Raw genomic sequence first — 17,892 nt, 5'->3', positions numbered from 1 at the left:
AATTATGCATTTATCTTTACAAAGATCTATATTAAGCTTATTTTTCTTGAGTAAATGATAACATAATAACCGTTAAGACAAGAGATACCATTTTTAATGAAGATGTTCTGATACGTGTATTTGTGTTGGCAATTCAAAATTCAAGACTTGTGAATTTTAATCCTCTAACAAACTCCCGTCTTGAAACTCTTAAATCTGTAATGCAGGTTGACCAATGTTTCTTAATGTTTGGATAATCATATACATGTAAGTGAATCGAATGAATACGAACACATGCATTTTTGTATTTATTTATTTAAATTTAACTCAACACGAACACCAACATATAATCGAACAATTTTTTTTGCTGATGTTCATTCATGGGATTGTTTATTAAAAAGAACATTTTTCTAAGATTAGGCAATGAATTATCTTTAATCGGATCTAATTCTATTTTAACCTTAAAGTTACATCTTGTAAATCTAATAAAAATTTGTCAATAACCTTAGCTAGGAGCTGGGTTTTTGAGTTAATTAACATCACCATTTGCCAATAAATTAACTATGATTCATCCCAAGTGGATTCAAAAATCCAAAGCAACACTTTTCGTGCTCTTGATAGTCTCTACTAATTCTCTGTTACTTGCTTTTATTTTTTTGGTTTTAAATAAAAAATAGCAAAAGATAATTAATCAACTAGATGGTAATTTAAACTTAACTATGAAAAGTTGTACCCTTTGGGTTCGATATGGTTCTTACATAAACTCTACTATAAACGATAGGTACACTTTCCTGTTGTATGTGTGTTTAGCCTAAGTAATAATCATTTCTTATAAATTTAAAACCGCCAATAAACAAACCCTATAGCAACACTTGTAATCCAGGTTGGCAAAATCCAGTGCCGGTCCAACCATTTTAGAGGCCCAAAGCGAAGGAAAAAAACTAGGGCCCTACTGAGAAATGGTCCAATATGTCAGGAGTAACCCAATCAGAACGTATCAAATATGTCACAAATAAATGGATGGATCAAACAAGATAATTCTAGAGTATAAAAGCAACATTTTAGTGACAACTTAATTTAAACAAATGATACATTAAGACATAATGTTCTAAACTTACCATTATCAAAAATTAAGTGGTAACAAAACAAGAGACCTATCTAATCAGCAGAGAGCTAAAACTAAATAAAGAATGCAGTTGTTGAATAAACAAACGTAGGATTGCAATTTTGATTTTGATTTTGAATGGGTTTGGTAACTAAAGGGCCCGGATGTTAAAGAAATATGGAGGGCTTCCCAAGGCCCAATGTTTGAAATTCGGAAACCAAAAAAACACTAGCAGTGGGATTCGAAACCACGTTGAAAATAGACAACAAAACCGTGACTGGTATACCATGAACATAAGGTTTTGATCTACTGATGAAAGTTCATTTAATATATAATATACAAAAAATTTAAAAATTTGGAGGCCCTATTTTTTGGGTGGCCCTAAGCCCAAGCCTTACCTGGTTCTTCTATTGGGCAGGCCCTGGCAAAATCATCCTAACTTCGGCTGAAAAGATGGGGGAAATACCAACCTCCTGCTTTGGGACAACAACAACAAAGACCATCTCAACAAAATTTTCAACCAAGGTACCAAGGCCAATACCGAGGACCAAGACCAAATGCTCCTCCCTTGGAATAACTATTTGCATAATTTATAACCGAGTCTGAAACCCACTACAAGCAATATGAAGATAGGATGCGTGCTACGACCCCCGACCACACCTGGACGGGAGCCGTGAGAAGTCAAGTGGTACCGGTGGTTATTTTGAAAATATTGCAGCAGAAAATTTCATCAGGAACGTGAGTTAGGAAAAAATATCAGAGTTTTGAAACACCAGATTTTTATTTATTAAACAGATGGGAATAAACCCATGTTTTACAAAGGTAGCGTTTAATATGGGATAAACCCGAATACATAAAAATAACGTTTAATTTAATTTAATGTAATTTATTTGATAAAATAAGCCACTTCTTTAAGCCTTTCGGTGCCGTATCACAACTCTTATTCCAATCTACTGTAATCACCTTAAACGCGTTTTAAAAACATTTGGTCAGCAGGAAATACTGGTGAGTTCATTCAGGTTTACCAAAAACACATTTGTTATAATTTACAGTATTAAGAGCGATTACAATTGTTTCTATCTTATAATTAGCTGACCCAGTTGTCACTCGACCGGATCTGTGACTGTGGTCATATCACTATTGGGTCCGTTCACCCAAAAGTGACGTTATCACTATTCAGGTCCGTTCACCTAAATGTGATGCTAAATAAGTAATGTATACAGAACCCCACATACCATCAGTAATTTAAGATAACAAAGACTTAATCACTGTAATTATAACTGGAAAACATTTAGGGTTTTGTTTTGCAATTTTGATAAAAACAGGTCTTATAGTCTTTATTTAACAGGCCTCCTGATTCTAAATCTTCTGATAATTAAGCATCTACTTTAGACGTCTGAATCTTCTGATGATTAAACATCTTGTTTGATTGTAAGTATATAGTTTGGAGTTTTCTGATAGTTAATCATATAGTTTAACAGAGTGAAATACGTATTAGTGTAAAAACCATAGCAAACCTAACGATGGTCACGAGATCAGAACCTTAACGAAATTCAACAAAGTATAGTCTTATTTAGACAGCACTTTGGCAGTCGTTAATTGGTTCGCAGATCGATCGGACATAATATCGTATTGGTGATTATTGGTTAGAACACCAACGTATAGAGAGAAGAAAAGAAGGAATGAGCAAGGAAGAATGAAGTCCTAGGCTCCTATTTATAGGTAAGGCAGATTCCTTTCTTAGCTATGAAGTTTTCTTACTGATTAAGTTTCCTTTATTTATTAGGTTTTTCTTACTGATTAAGTTTACTTACCTATTAAGTTTACTTATCTATTAAGTTTACTTAATTGTTTTAGCTATCAAGTTTACCTGGCTTTTTAACGGATTATCTCACTTAGCTGTTTAACTGATTAATTTTCCTTAACTGTTTAATTAAGTAATTTACTTAGCCGATAAATTAATTAACTTAATTAGCTGATTAATTAACTTACTTAGCTTGCTTAACTGCTAAGTTTCCTTAGCTATTAAGTTTTCCTCACCGGTAAGTTTTCTTAACCGCTAAGTTTTCTTAACTGCTAAGTTTTACATAACCATTAAGTTTACTTAACCATTAAGTTTTCTTAGGCACTAAGTTTACTTAACCATTAGGTTTTATTAACCATTAAGTTTTCTTAGCCACTAAGTTTACTTAATCGCTAAGTATTCTAGTTTAGCAGCCCCCTGATTATGAGTTCTAATTTCTAGAGACAATGGAACTCGTATTAGTGTATTAACTCAATTCAACTTTAATGATAATCACGAGATCAAACCCATCACGAATGACAAAGTATGGCCGGGTACCGGCAGCACTTAAACATCCGTTGGATCGGTTTCAATCGATCGGATATAGTACCGTAGCAGTAATCGAGTAATTACCCTGATATTGGAGCAGAGTTTTGGGAATTTAGGGTGTTGATTGAAAGAAACAGAGATACAAGGAGTAGGACGACGTTTTAGACTGTCGAACTGAGCAATCTGATCAAGTGCCAAACCATTGGCTTTATAGCCCACCCTTATCCTGGCGCCTTGGCGCGGGGGAGGTCCATTTAGCCTAGACCTGCCACGCGTCCAGTATAGGCCTGACACGTGGCTCCTCGTCGTGACACGTGTCTTTGGCCGCCTTTTTCGCCCAATCATGCGTTTTTCTCGATTTTCATGCTGGTGCTTATCACGTATGTTTGGGTATTGATCTTAAATTGTTCGGTTTATAATTGCGAGTCTAATAAAGGTACTTTTGTGTGGGTTGGTTCATCAACCATCAGGTTTTCAAGTTTTATCGTGCACACTTCAGATTTTGTTTATGGATCTTTCCGAGGGTTGTTACATCCTCCCCACCTTGTTTTAAATCTTGTCCTCGAGATTTGCTGGAACAAGTGTGGTTACTTTCTTCTTATCTTTGATTCTCAAGTATATTCTTCTCCACGTTTTAAATTCCACTTCACCTTGACCAGAACTAATCTCGTATGCTTTGGAATTCTCATATTTGACTTGTAAGGTCTTTCAATGGACTTAAAATTGCATTTACCTCTATATCTTGAAGAGGTATAACTAAAGATTTATCACCTAAGCATTTTTTAAATACATTCATGAAATATATCATGTATACTTGCCATTTCTTCTAGTAATTTTAGTTGATAGGCTACTGATCCACTTTGCTTAGTAACCTTAATGGTTTGACATTCCTCAGACTTAACTTTCCTTTCTTACTAAATCAGACTATTCTTTTCCATGGAGAACTTTTTAATAGCATTCTTTCTTCGATTCAAAATTCTAATGGTTTGCTGATCATATGGCCTAATAGTTACCCTTTCTCCTACTTTTGTCTAATATACGGGATGGAACTTTTATCCATAAAGTGCTTTAAATGGGCAACACTAATATTTGTAGGCCAATTATTGAAAAATCTTATGAGTGGTAAGTGATCGTCGTACTTTCACCAATATTTATCACACATGTACTTAGCATGTCTTCCTGCGTTTTTGTAGTGTTCCTTCACCCTGCTCAAAATAAGTCGGGTTTCAATGTATTTTTGAAAACTTTCCCATAAAAGATAAGTGAAATGACTATCTTGATCCCATACAATAGATTACATGATTCTATGTAACAAGACTATTTCGTCCATATACAACTTAACTAAGCGTTTTATACTAAAGGGTTTCCTTCATTGGTAGTAATTGAGCTGACTCGGTTAGTCGATCCACAATCACCCAGATTGTGTCGTTACGACTTATTGTTTTAGGGATTTTGGTAACAACATTCATTTGTTATCAATCCCATGTCGATACTGGCATTTCTAATCATTGAGGTAAACCTAAAGGGTTCTAATGTTCAACTTTAACTTGCTAATTGATTAAATACTTAGAGACATAGCTTGCTACATCCTTTTTTTATTCCTATCTATCAGTAATTCTTATTCAAACCTCGATACCTCATATTACTTACACGATGCATCAAATACTTAGTTCTATGAGCTTTTTCGAGAATCCTTTCTTATAGGTTTCCTTGAATAGGTACCCGAATTCTTTATGGAATCTCCAATTTCCATTAGTTCCTTTTTCTGATTCCTTCATTATTCCTTTTTAAATCTTTCAGCATCATCCTTGATTGCTGTTTCTTGGGTACTTTTTAATTGTTCCATTAAATTTATCTGTAAATTTAATCTAAGAGCATGTGCTTGTATCGGCTTCTTATGAAACTTATGACTTAAAGCATCAACTAATACATTAGTCTTAACTTTGTGATATAACACAATTGTAGTCACTTAAAATTTCCATTCATCATCTTTGCCTTATGTTCAATTCTTTTTACCCAAAAATATATCTTAAGCTCTTATGATCTGTAACGCAATTGTGTTTTTATTTAGTCTGGTACTTATTGTGTCTATCCATTGCGTTTTTATAAGAACCTATAACGCAATATATGACACAATGAAGATGGTGTTATATCTGGGTTTTCTATAAATTGTGTTGTTAGTTCAGGTCATTGTTTTAATATGTTATTCATTGTGTTTTAATATTTTGTCCATTGTGTTTTAATAATTTGTTCAATTTTTTTATTATCTTTGTTCATTGTGTTTTAGTTTGTTGCGTATTGTGTTTTTAGTTTGTTTTCCATTGTGTCTTCATCTGCTCTCCATTGTGTCTTTTATCTGCTGTCATTAATTGTGTCTTTTATTTGTTGTCATCAATTGTGTTTTTATATAGTCTGACACTTATTGTGTTATATGTTATCGCCATTGTGTTATACGTTATGGTCATTGTGTTTTAGTATGTTGTCCATTGTGTCTTTATCTGTTGTCATTGATTGTGTTTTTTTATCTACTTTACATTGTGTTTTACATCATGTCCACTGTGTAACATGCAACTGGGTTTTTGATTTTTTTTTTGAAAAATATAACAATATGGTACTCATATTAAAGATAAAAAACACTCGATTTTATGGTATATTTTTTAAAAAAACAAATGATGTATAAAAAAATTACAGACATTTAAAAATTGGGGGGGGGGGGATAACATGTGACTTGCATGTGCATATTCTCTTTTCTCTTATAGACAATAGATAGAAGACACAATTAATGACAATAGATAAAAGCTTAAGATATGACACAATGAAGATGGTGTTATATCTGGGTTTTCTATAAATTGTGTTGTTAGTTCAGGTCATTGTGTTATATGTTATCGCCATTGTGTTATACGTTATGGTCATTGTGTTTTAGTATGTTGTCCATTGTGTCTTTATCTGTTGTCATTGATTGTGTTTTTTATCTACTTTACATTGTGTTTTACATCATGTCCACTGTGTAATATGCAACTGGGTTTTTGATTTTTTTTTTTTGAAAAATATAACAATATGGTACTCATATTAAAGATAAAAAACACTCGATTTTATGGTATATTTTTTTAAAAAACAAATGATGTATAAAAAAATTACAGACGTTTAAAAATTGGGGGGGGGGGATAACATGTGACTTACATGTGCATATTCTCTTTTATCTTATAGACAAAATTACCCTTTCCATTTAATTCCTCCTAGGACACTTGTCACTCTCTGGTGGCTTCTTACCCTTCTTATTTTTAAATACTTTGTATTACGACTCAACCCGTTTTTTATCTACTTTACATTGTGTTTTACATAATGTCCATTGTGTAATATGCAATTGAGTTTTTGATTTTTTTTTAAAAATATAACAATATGGTACTCATATTAAAGATAAAAAAACGCTTGATTTTTTGGTATAATTTTTTTTTTTAAAAACAAATGATGTATAAAAAAATTACAGACGTTTAAATATTAGAGGGGAAATAACATGTGACTTGCATGTGCATATCTCTTTCCTCTTGTAGACAAAATTACTATTTCCATTTAATTCCTCCTACCCTTCTTATTTTTAAATACTTTGTATTATAACTCAACTCATAAAACTAAAAACAGGAGAGATAAGTGAAACTAAACACTGACTTAGATAGATCCTCTATCAAATTTGATTTTTAATTTGGCATAATTTGATAATTAAAAAAGTTTAAATGAATGGAATATTTCAATTCGGAATTTTGTAAATAAATCAAATTTGATTTTTAATTTGGCATAATTTGATAATTAAAAAAGTTTAAATGAATGGAATATTTCAATTCGGAATTTTGTAAATAAAATTATATAATCAGGAAACTACAAAAATTAAATCTTTTGAATAGGAAAGTAGATAACTTAAATATATTAATTAAAAGGTATCTAATCTAAGTGTAAAGTTATCCTACAAAATCTTTTAAATCTAAGAAATGTATAAAGATACAATGGATGTATAACACAATATTGAGCAAAATATAAAATAATGCCGAAGAATATAACAAAATGTCGAGGAAAAAGTCATAATTAGACACAATAACGCAATACTAAATACAAAGACACAATGTTAAAAACAAAAATTTTAAAATTTACAAGTTATAAATTTAAAAGTGAAAACCTAAAATCTCATATCGTAAAGTTTGATTAGATGGTCCAATGACGATTAAATGAGATCAATCGAACTCTATTTGATACCTTCTTAAGGTCTACTTAATTTAACCCCCTGTATTAGATTAATTGGTTGGAAAGTTTGAATTAGAAAAATTGCCTAATTGGATTCCTTTGATTTTCCTTCATTCTCCGTTCTATATATGAGGCGGCCTAGCCCTACCCTTGTTTTTTTATCCACCCGCTTAGGGTGTAAGGGGTGTATGCGCATTGAGATTAGGCAAACTTTCCCCCCACCAAATTATGTTGTCATGTAATTCTCCTCTCATTCTTGCCTAATGCTCAAAAAACATAAAGGGTGCATGCCTAAAATGAGATTAGGCAAACTAATTAAAAAAAAAAAAAACATGTGATTGGTTGATTTGGGTATAGACCCCACCACTTACCCTCTCTCTTCTTTTGCCTCATGCGGCAACATATCCCCGAAATCTCTTCCCCATCATCTTTGCCAATCGGAAATACTCCTTTGGTGGTGAACATGCTGTACGGCAAAGGGGTTGCTGAATCCCCTTCCTAACCCACCTCATACACCCTTAAACCCTCGTCCCCTCTATTTGTGCCTCGTTCCTTGTGTTTTCCATAAAAGGAATTTTTATGGTTCCCTAGATAATGGGCCTTATACGGCTGCACACCCCGCACAGGGTGTGAGCCGACTCGACATATATGCGTGATATTGTTGAGATAAATACAAATAGCTTTTAACATGCGAATGATACAAATAATTAAAGTAATTATCTTCCTATACTAATAAATGAAAATCTTTTTGTATACGTGTCACTCTCTGGTGCCTCCTCCCTTTTAATAATAGTATTACATATTAATTTTATACACAAAATATAATATTAATTAATATAGTTAGAGATAAACGTCTAAATTCCAAAAAAAAAAATTAATAATTATCTATAACAAATATAAATGTATCAAATAATATAATAAGTATAATATTATTTAATATAGTTAGAGATCAAACAAATAATTTCAAATTTAATTAGTAGTAAATTACTTTTTATGTCCCTATGTTTTAGTGGTTTTAACCACTTGAATCCAAAATCAAAAAGTTTAACACCTTGAGTCTCTAACCGCTCATTCACACCCTCTGTAAAAAATTCAAAAAACCTTTTGTAAGGTTGAGTTCTCTAAGTTCTCAAAACTCGTAGAAGTTTTCATTTTACCCAAACCTTATATATTTGTTAAGATAAAATATATTGTTTGGATATAAACAATAGTTATTAATAAAGTATCAAATCATATGTACAAATAACGAAAATATAACTGTTCTTTTATTTTACTAATTTATCTAAATAAGTTATTTCATTAATAAGAATTATATACAAGTATATAATTTATATTTTTCGTCATTCAACCCATGTAATACACGGGGTTGTAAGCTAGTTATTACATTATATGCTAACTATACTTCAAAACTATGGTGTAAATAGTTACTCTACTTCTCTATAGAGAGAATTGTCGATTCAACTAAAATATCATGTTATACTAAACGAATATAGTGAGAGGTTTGGAAATGATACCGGTTTCTTTTCGTAGCGACAGAGTTCTATTAATTATGGAGACATATTGAATTAGATTTTTTACTTTACTACAGGGAATACCCGTGCGATACACGACATGCATAATAGTTATTGTTTTTTCCTGGAACGACGACCGATATAGATAGTGCGTGACACGGTACGAAAGTGTGAATATAGTATAGATTTTTAAAACAAAAACCGGGTTTTTTTTAAAGTTAGTCGTTTGACCATGGTTATTTTGACCAAAGTCCACTCCTCATTCGGCGCTTTGTGGTAGCACCACCAGTCAAAAAAGGCCCAAAACACCCGAGGGTACAGTGTTCCCCCACGTTTTTAAGACGCTTTGAGAGAGGTTTGCGCCCCACCACATGTGGTCTCACAAAACTTCAAATCTATGGACGTGTGGTTTCTCAATCCTCTTCAAAAGACGTCACAGTTTTCAATTTTTTTTATTTTTTCTTTTTCATTGTGTTTTAAAATGGTGTAAAATAGATGTTATATATATATATATATATATATATATATACACATATTATACTACATACACATACACATATAAATTTAGTTTTAACATCTAAAAGTCAAATTGCAGGTTTTGTTCCCTTTTATAGATCAGAAAGCAGTTTATAAACCAACAAAATTAACAAATCCTAACAGTTCTTCAAGTGTTTAGTTATATAATCTATATATTTGTTTACTAAAATTTATTACAATTAACCCAATACTTAATAAATAGGGTATGCAGGACTTAAAAAGTGTTATCTGGACACATATGTCACTCCAGCTTGCCAATCTTGTGTACCGACTCCAGGGTAACATTTTCAGATGCCTGCAACACATCTGGTTATAAAAGTAAAAAATAAACAAAAATGATATTTTAGATTTTTACCCTGCTCTCGAACTTAATGTAGTTGTTTAGTCCATTTAATTAAATTTTATTTTTAGTTGACGCATATGTACAATGTAGTCCTCTAATTTGTGACAATTGTCATTGTGCTTATAGTCATGTGATGTTGTTTTAATACCCGTTAACCAACTCGTTTCGCCTCTATTTCTCAATTATTTAAAGAAGCAACATATACATCAGAAGTAAATTTCTAAAGATAATGGTGAACCGTCAATGGTACAATAAACTTACCTCAAGACTACCATTTGCTAAACTGGTAGTGTATCTCAGAGTCCAGAAATCCCGTGCTAGAGCTATTTCAATTAATATATGGAGAAAAGAAAGAGCCGCATTGATTAAACATGGTCATAAAGGCTCGTACTATTTCATTAAAGTTAATTGTAATATTAAGTATTAGTTATCTAATAACCAATCAATCCTTTAAGGTGAATTGTTATGAAAAGTCTATAAACCCTAACTTAAACATTAATATATGGAGAAAAGGAAGAGACTCATTGATTAAGCATGGTCATAAAGGCTGGTACTATTTCATTAAAGTTAATTGTAATGCATTTAAAGCAACCATAAATTTTGATTTTAAATATAAGATATAGCTAAACTTAGAAATTGTTTACTGAAAGTTGAAGTTGAAATAAATCATATTCAGATAATTATTTTTATATGCAAATTCAAACAGACCTATCAAAATATGTAGGAAAACTCCATGCAAGTCTAACTCCGTCACGCTTAAATTCATGTAACCTGAATGCGGTTCATTACTTATTTAACCCATTTATTTAAATAGGCAGGCGAGTAGTAATCGGGTTGGTGGGTTGTAAAACTGTGTTAATTTTACCAGCATGGTGGAAGTCAATATTCTACCAGTATCATTACATCCAACTTTTTAAAAGTAAACAAATGGTTTGATAATATGAAAACTATTTCAAATGAATATTAGTAATGTATAAATTTAAACGAACATTCAAATGAAAACAAAGAATGGTTACAAACGAACGCAAATAAGAGAGAGGACAGACATAAACGAAAGTCAATCATCGAACATAAATGAACGAAAATAAACGAACATAACATTGAACCTCCAATTCGTTTACAGGTTGCACCTACTTCTGTTTAAAGCAAGATGTATAGATTATGCAACGTACCTTAACCACGCGTGTGTATGTATGTGAATATATGTTTTTAACTTGATCCGCATAAATAGTTTTGAGCCAATAGAAAGCGAACCGGGGACTAAATAAAAAATGGAACCCAACTAAAAGCGAAAACCAAGGAAACTGAAACCAAACCTAAACGAACCAAAAAACAAACCAGACCGAAATGAACCTATACAAACTGAATAATTTTACCGAAACAAATAAGCTGAGACAAATAATGTTGCTGAAATGAAAACCGAACCTGAACCAAAAACAAATAAAGCGAATCTAACCGGAAAAGAAACTAAATTTACACAAAACTAAAAAAAACTGAAAACGGAACAAAAAACGTAAAAGATCTTACCGAAACGAACTCAAAAAACTTAGATCGAAACAAAACAATTCCTGGGAAAAATCAAAACCAAAACGATGCAACTAATGAGATGTCGTACGAAGGCGAATCTAATGAGATGTCGTACGGAGGCAAAACCGAAACCTCTGGCGGAGGATTTAAAGCTTTTCCGGCGAACCTCCGATGACTCGCCTTCTCTTTCTTTTGGTTAGGTTTACGGCCGCGACAATTAACCTGTTCACTACTGGTAAAGTTTTCTTCAATAGCTTCAATTACTTGATGAATTAGCTCTCGGTTAACAGACGTGTCCCCCTTTCTTTATGAAATTACCCTTTTACCCTTTTTCTTAATTTCTTATCTCTTAACTTCAAAATCAATCTAGTCAATACTCTATATGTTGTGATAAAATCTTTAAAATATTTCTTTGAAAAAAAAAACGGTCATACCCATTTTATAAAACAAGTGACCTTTTTACATATCTAGTTACTGGTTAAGTTTAAGTTTACATATTTTTTTACAACCGACCCATTATACATTTAAATTTTAGTTAACTACACTAACAATTTACGTTAAAATATTGATTATCTAAAATATCTTATATAAAAAAAACATATTGTTATACAATATACGTTTGTTTTTTTCAAGTCGTAATCAATTTTTCTTTAGCCTAAATCTTAGTTCGATCATCAACATTTTAATTGTTTTGAAGCAGGAGCTAAATTTCCATTTTTCTTTTTGTGTAATGCTATTTCAGAAATCTAATTGTCATGTTTTAAACATTCAAAATAATATTGAAAAAACTGTTTTACAGCAAAAGTAAATTTTTAAACCATGGTCGCATGACTGTTTTCTTTAAAAAAAGTAATGCTTAAGAGCTATGACGTATTATATATAAGCAAAACTTTCAATTTTCACATAACAGAGGCAGAAGCTTATAAAAAAATAGGCAGGGCTTATAAAAAAATGAATTAATATCATTAGGTTAATATCTTATTTGTAAACAATTATATTACACATTAAATCATAAAATATGTAAGTAATGGTATTAGAAAGGGGAAAAATGTAATAATCATTTAATAAGTTCATTAAGGGTAAAATAGTAATTCAATAGGAGTGATTTTAATAAAATGGGTAAATATGTAATATGTATGGTTTAAAAGGGGGAGATATGTAATTGATTTTATGGGTTGGGTATATATGTAATAAATGATCTTAGGAGGGGGATATATGTAAATGACCTCATTTAAAACAACCATAAATTTTGGTTTTAAAATAGAACATATAACTAAACTTTAGAATATACTAGAGGGTAGGCCCGTGCGATGCACGACATGACCAACAGTTAGTGTCCTTCATTTTGTGGTGCGTTCGGGAAAAATGTTTATGCATGGATAAAAGGTAATTAGCCAAAAGACAATGTAAGAGAAGCCATACAAAACGTCATAAGAGCTTGTACCATATGCCGGCCACACAAAATTTAAGGCGTGCATAGCACAGGAAACTTTGTTTGCGGAATGTGTTTAAAAACAAACATGTATGCCAAGTCTAAAAACATACATTACAGAAAAAAAAAACTTAAAGGAGTTCATAAAGCTTCCGGTTTTATTCAATAATTCACGAAATCTTCTGCCGCTAATGCATGCCCATGTAGTCGCCCTTCCCCTTAGTAGTTTCTTGTCTACAACAGGTTTAAGCAAGTAAACATAAGCAACGACTATGAGTTAGTCAAATTAAATATCTTAACATATGTGCACGCATGACTCTCCATACATGACTAACCCATAAAAATCATTGAGAGAACTCACTACCATATGAAAACCTTAATTCATATTACAATATGCAACAATAAATTAAATAAAACCAGACTAAATTGTAACTGCCTAAAAACTTGAAATGAATATTAAACGAACTTAAACATAGATAAATGAAGGTAAATGAACACACATAAACTAACGAAGCATGTGTTCATGTTTGTTCATTTAATTAATGAACAAAAAAAAATTGTTCATGTTCATTCGTTTATTAAGAACAACCGTATCGGTTCGCTTACAGGCCTACCCACAACTCTTTTAATGAAAGTAAGACTTATTTAAAGCATTATAGAACATACCTTCCATGTTTTTGAAGCAAATATCTCCTAATAGCCTAAGTTGGATGAGCAGTGAACACTAAATCAACTGTTTGATTTTTCAGTGAATCAAAAACCTCTTGAGGTGATTTTTTAAGCTTATTCACAAGTCTCTTAAGAGTTTCTTCATTGGATGAGTTAAAATATCATATCTTGCTGAAAAATGTCGGTGTTGGTTCATTCTTAAGAGATGTCGATTAATGTATTCAGATGAATATATTAGGCCCATTCGTACATTATTACCTGGCCTATATTTCAAGTCCAGATAAGCTGTTAACCAAGCTTTGAAAATTGAAATTATAACTAATAAGGCTACTCAATTGGGTTCAAAGGAGGCATATATTGGTATCGGTGCATAAACTACTAAGTTGTACACATGCGTCCATAGTTAGGAAATTATGAAAAAGATATGAAGTAATGTAAGGGAATTGACCATTAATTTTTTTCATGATTTTAAATAAAATAATATATGTCAAACCTAATATTACTACCTACCTTATTTGAAAAAATAAATAAATATTTATATGCTTATAGGCTAAATATATACCTTTCACCTGGAGCGCTACCCACAGAACCATCTGAATAAGAACCTTCATAAGTAGGGCTGGGAAACAAAAAAAGGAAATGTTAGGCAGAACTTTAACTTGGATGATGTATATATTAGTAGTTCATATTCCATTATTTTGTACTAAAAACTTGATAGAATGTAACTTCGTTCAAGTATTGACATAGTGACAAATATTCAATTTTTAACATTTACTTAAACACAACACAAATGGATATGATGTCTAAAACGTATATGCTTATAGGCTAAATATATACCTTTCACCTGGAGCGCTACCCACAGAACCATCTGAATCAGAACCTTCTTAAGTAGGGCTGGGAAAGAAAGAAAGTAAATGTTAGGCAGAACTTTAACTTGGATCGTAAGTAGGGCTGGGAAAGAAAGAAAGGAAATGTTTGGCTTGAGTTTTTGGCTTGAGAGGATGCACGCACCGCTGCGCTACGGAGGGATGATGACCGGAAAATTGATCGGACGGCAGCCGCTGTAGTCGCCATTGTGTGTGTGGTGTACGTTGTTTTAATCCGGTTGCTATCAAGGGTTTTGAGTTTTCGGAGATATAAAGAAAGAAAGTGAAGAGGTGAATGAAATTAAGTCATCCTCTTCTACACTTGAAGTTTGACGATTGGGTTTCTGGGAATTAAACGTGGGAGGACGATTTCTCCATTTTAACCCTGAGATGTCTTAAAATTTTATAGAACTTCCTTTTTAATTGGCTTTAAACATCTTGTACATGTTTCTTTAAAATTGATACGCGTGGCAAAATTACCATCTTGTACATCACTTCTCCTTTTTAATATATACTGGGGAACCCGCGCGTTGCGGCGGAGTCGATAATACGGGTGGGAACATAATTCAAACCTTAAAATGATCAAAAAACCATATATAAGGTGTGTACATACATACATATATATATATATATATAGTAGACGATGCACTCAGTTATACACTTCCCACACGTAAAGCCTTCAACAGATCATTAGTAAAATATAGTTGGTAACTATCCCCTCTTTTTGTAGCGCCTGGTGTTGTTTAATGGTGCTCTATTGGAAGTGGTCGTTCTTCTAGGATTATCGTAACGGCTTTCCGCATAGGGCCTGTTTTGTGTAGTCAGCGTCTTACTTAAAAGTCGTACTAACTTGGAAAATGGATTATATGAAGGCTGCATCTTCTTCTTCAACCTTTTCTTAACTTTTTTCTTTCTACTGCAAAAGATCAAGAGACAATATAATAAACTCTCTGATAAAATTTTGGAAACACATAACACATAATCATGGAATTTTAATATTTATAAGAAAATGAAATAAAAATCATATCACAAAACATAACATAGAAAGAAATGAAACCTTGTATGCAACAACACACTAAAAATGAGCTAATAGACAATAATTCCACCTTTCAGGTAGGTAGGGTGGCATATAATTTGTTTAACTTTAAGAAAAACTCCACACCAATATCAGCTACTAAGGTTGACGACGATGCTTGCTGTTTCATTCTGATAAGATTAAAAAAAATCCTAAACATCTGCTGCAAAATGATATATACTCGAACTGATTAACAAAGCAGAAGCGGTGGTTGGTGGTGGGAAAATTCGTCAGGATCGGTGGTGGTCGATCGGTGGTTAGTAGAGGTTGTGCGGGTGCGTTGGAGAAAAATAGAGTGTGGGGAAACAATTTATGGGTGTGCCCTGTGTCGTGTGGGTGAGTGAAATTGGGTTATTATATGGGTTATAACTATCAAACTTGAATTTCATGATTATGGGTTTTAAATTCGAAATCGGTTACGAAGCTTTTTGGTTTGTATAGTGATAAGTAGGACTGACCTTTGAAATGCATGAGTGAAAAATAAATGTCTAGATAAATAATATTTAATGAGTTATTGATGAATTTATATTCACCATCAAATTAAATTGTAAACTTCAATTGCATGATTATGGGTTTTAATTTCGAAATCAGTTACCAAGCTTTTTGGTTTGTATAGTATTAAGTAGGAGAGACCTTTGAAATGCATGAGTAAACAAATGAATGCCTAGATAAATAATATTTAGTGAGTTATTGATGAACTTTATATTCACCACCAAATTAAATCGTAACTAAATTTTCATTTAATTATTATTTTTTCATAATAATAATAATATAGAAATACAATTTTGTCTCCTAATATTTTTATTAAAATGTTATAGCATTTCCCAAATTAAATCGTAACTAAATTTTCATTTAATTATTATTTTTTAGTAATAACAATATAGAAATACTATTTTGTCTCCTAATATTTTTATTAAAATGTTATACCATAAGCATAGCATAGCAATTGCAAATTGCTTAAATTTTGTTGGAATCAAACGTAATTGTTATTCTTCAAACTAATTTTATTTGTATAGTTGATTTAACTTCAATCACGGCATTCAATTAATTATAGTCCCTAGAGATCCATTTCTATTAATTATAATTGGTTAGAATTAAGATATCAATCGAATATCAAGCGACAGCTCCACTTCTTCCCATCAAATTCTGACAGCCCGTAAAATCTTTAACAGTCATTGGAAAGCACAGTTGTGTTGTTTTAGAACTGGTTGAAACGGGTCGGGTCAGGTTGACCGACAAACATTTGTACCCATTGTAACAAATATGAATACATTAATAAGCTACCTTTTACAAATAAACAATGTAGGACTTTAAACACTTTTAAATTACACTTTAGCTAACTTTTAATAACCAATTCGCTTTTATCTTAAATTATTTGATTTGACCCGTTACATATGAATACAAAAACATAGTTGTTAGTGGGGGTTTTCAGTAAAATGTAGCCTCTGTTACCAGCATGAGTCTGCATACGGTTACTTCTTGAGTTAAAGTGGATAGTTTCTTTTTCTTTTTGTGGCTTTCGGCGACGGGCATTGTGGTCAGAAAGCCTCTGGCGACAGCTCCACTTCTTCCCATCAAATTCTGACAGCCCGTAAAATCTTTAACAGTCATTGGAAAGCACAGTTGTGTTGTTTTAGAACTGGTTGAAACGGGTCGGGTCAGGTTGACCGACAAACATTTGTACCCATTGTAACAAATATGAATACATTAATAAGCTACCTTTTACAAATAAACAATGTAGGACTTTAAACACTTTTAAATTACACTTTAGCTAACTTTTAATAACCAATTCGCTTTTATCTTAAATTATTTGATTTGACCCGTTACATATCTATATATAATTAAAAGTTTAGTTACATGTTAGTGTTTTAAAGCCAAAATTAATGATGTTATAAATTCATCAATATTCATTGAAAAATGTATTCCAAATTATAAATTTTAAATACATTTAAAACAATATTCTTCAAAAAAAGAAACCCCAAAATCATAACCCGCATCCATTACCCACCTTTGGCACTTACCGATCCATCTTCCTCTCTACCTGCCCTTCTTCTTCGTTCCCCAATTGCAGAACCCTCGGCCCCCAGTAGCAAGACCCTTGGCACTTACCGTCGCCCATCCGTCCGCCGCCCGATCCATCTTCCTCTCTACCTGCCCTTCTTCTTCGTTCCCCAATTGCAGAACCCTCGGCCCCCAGTAGCAAGACCCTTGGCACTTACCGTCGCCCATCCGTCCGCCGCCCGAACCTTCGCTGCCCGGCGGTCGCCGCCCGCCGGCCGTTAC

The 17,892-nt window shown here is 32.4% G+C and overlaps 1 long non-coding RNA gene across 1 annotated transcript; it reads right to left on the bottom strand.

Annotated features, from left to right (window-relative positions):
- Positions 1-13,031: 13,031 nt before the first annotated feature.
- LOC110938753 lies at positions 13,032-14,552 on the bottom strand. Its single transcript, XR_002591654.2, has 3 exons — positions 14,506-14,552; positions 14,231-14,287; positions 13,032-13,233 (listed from the first exon to the last, which is right to left on the bottom strand). It is a non-coding gene; the product is annotated as an uncharacterized LOC110938753 (long non-coding RNA).
- Between the last annotated feature and the right edge of the window lie 3,340 nt (positions 14,553-17,892).

This window comes from Helianthus annuus, chromosome 5 (genome assembly GCF_002127325.2).
Source record: "Helianthus annuus cultivar XRQ/B chromosome 5, HanXRQr2.0-SUNRISE, whole genome shotgun sequence".
NCBI classification, from domain to species: domain Eukaryota; kingdom Viridiplantae; phylum Streptophyta; class Magnoliopsida; order Asterales; family Asteraceae; genus Helianthus; species Helianthus annuus.
This window is presented reverse-complemented; position numbering and strand designations above follow the sequence as displayed.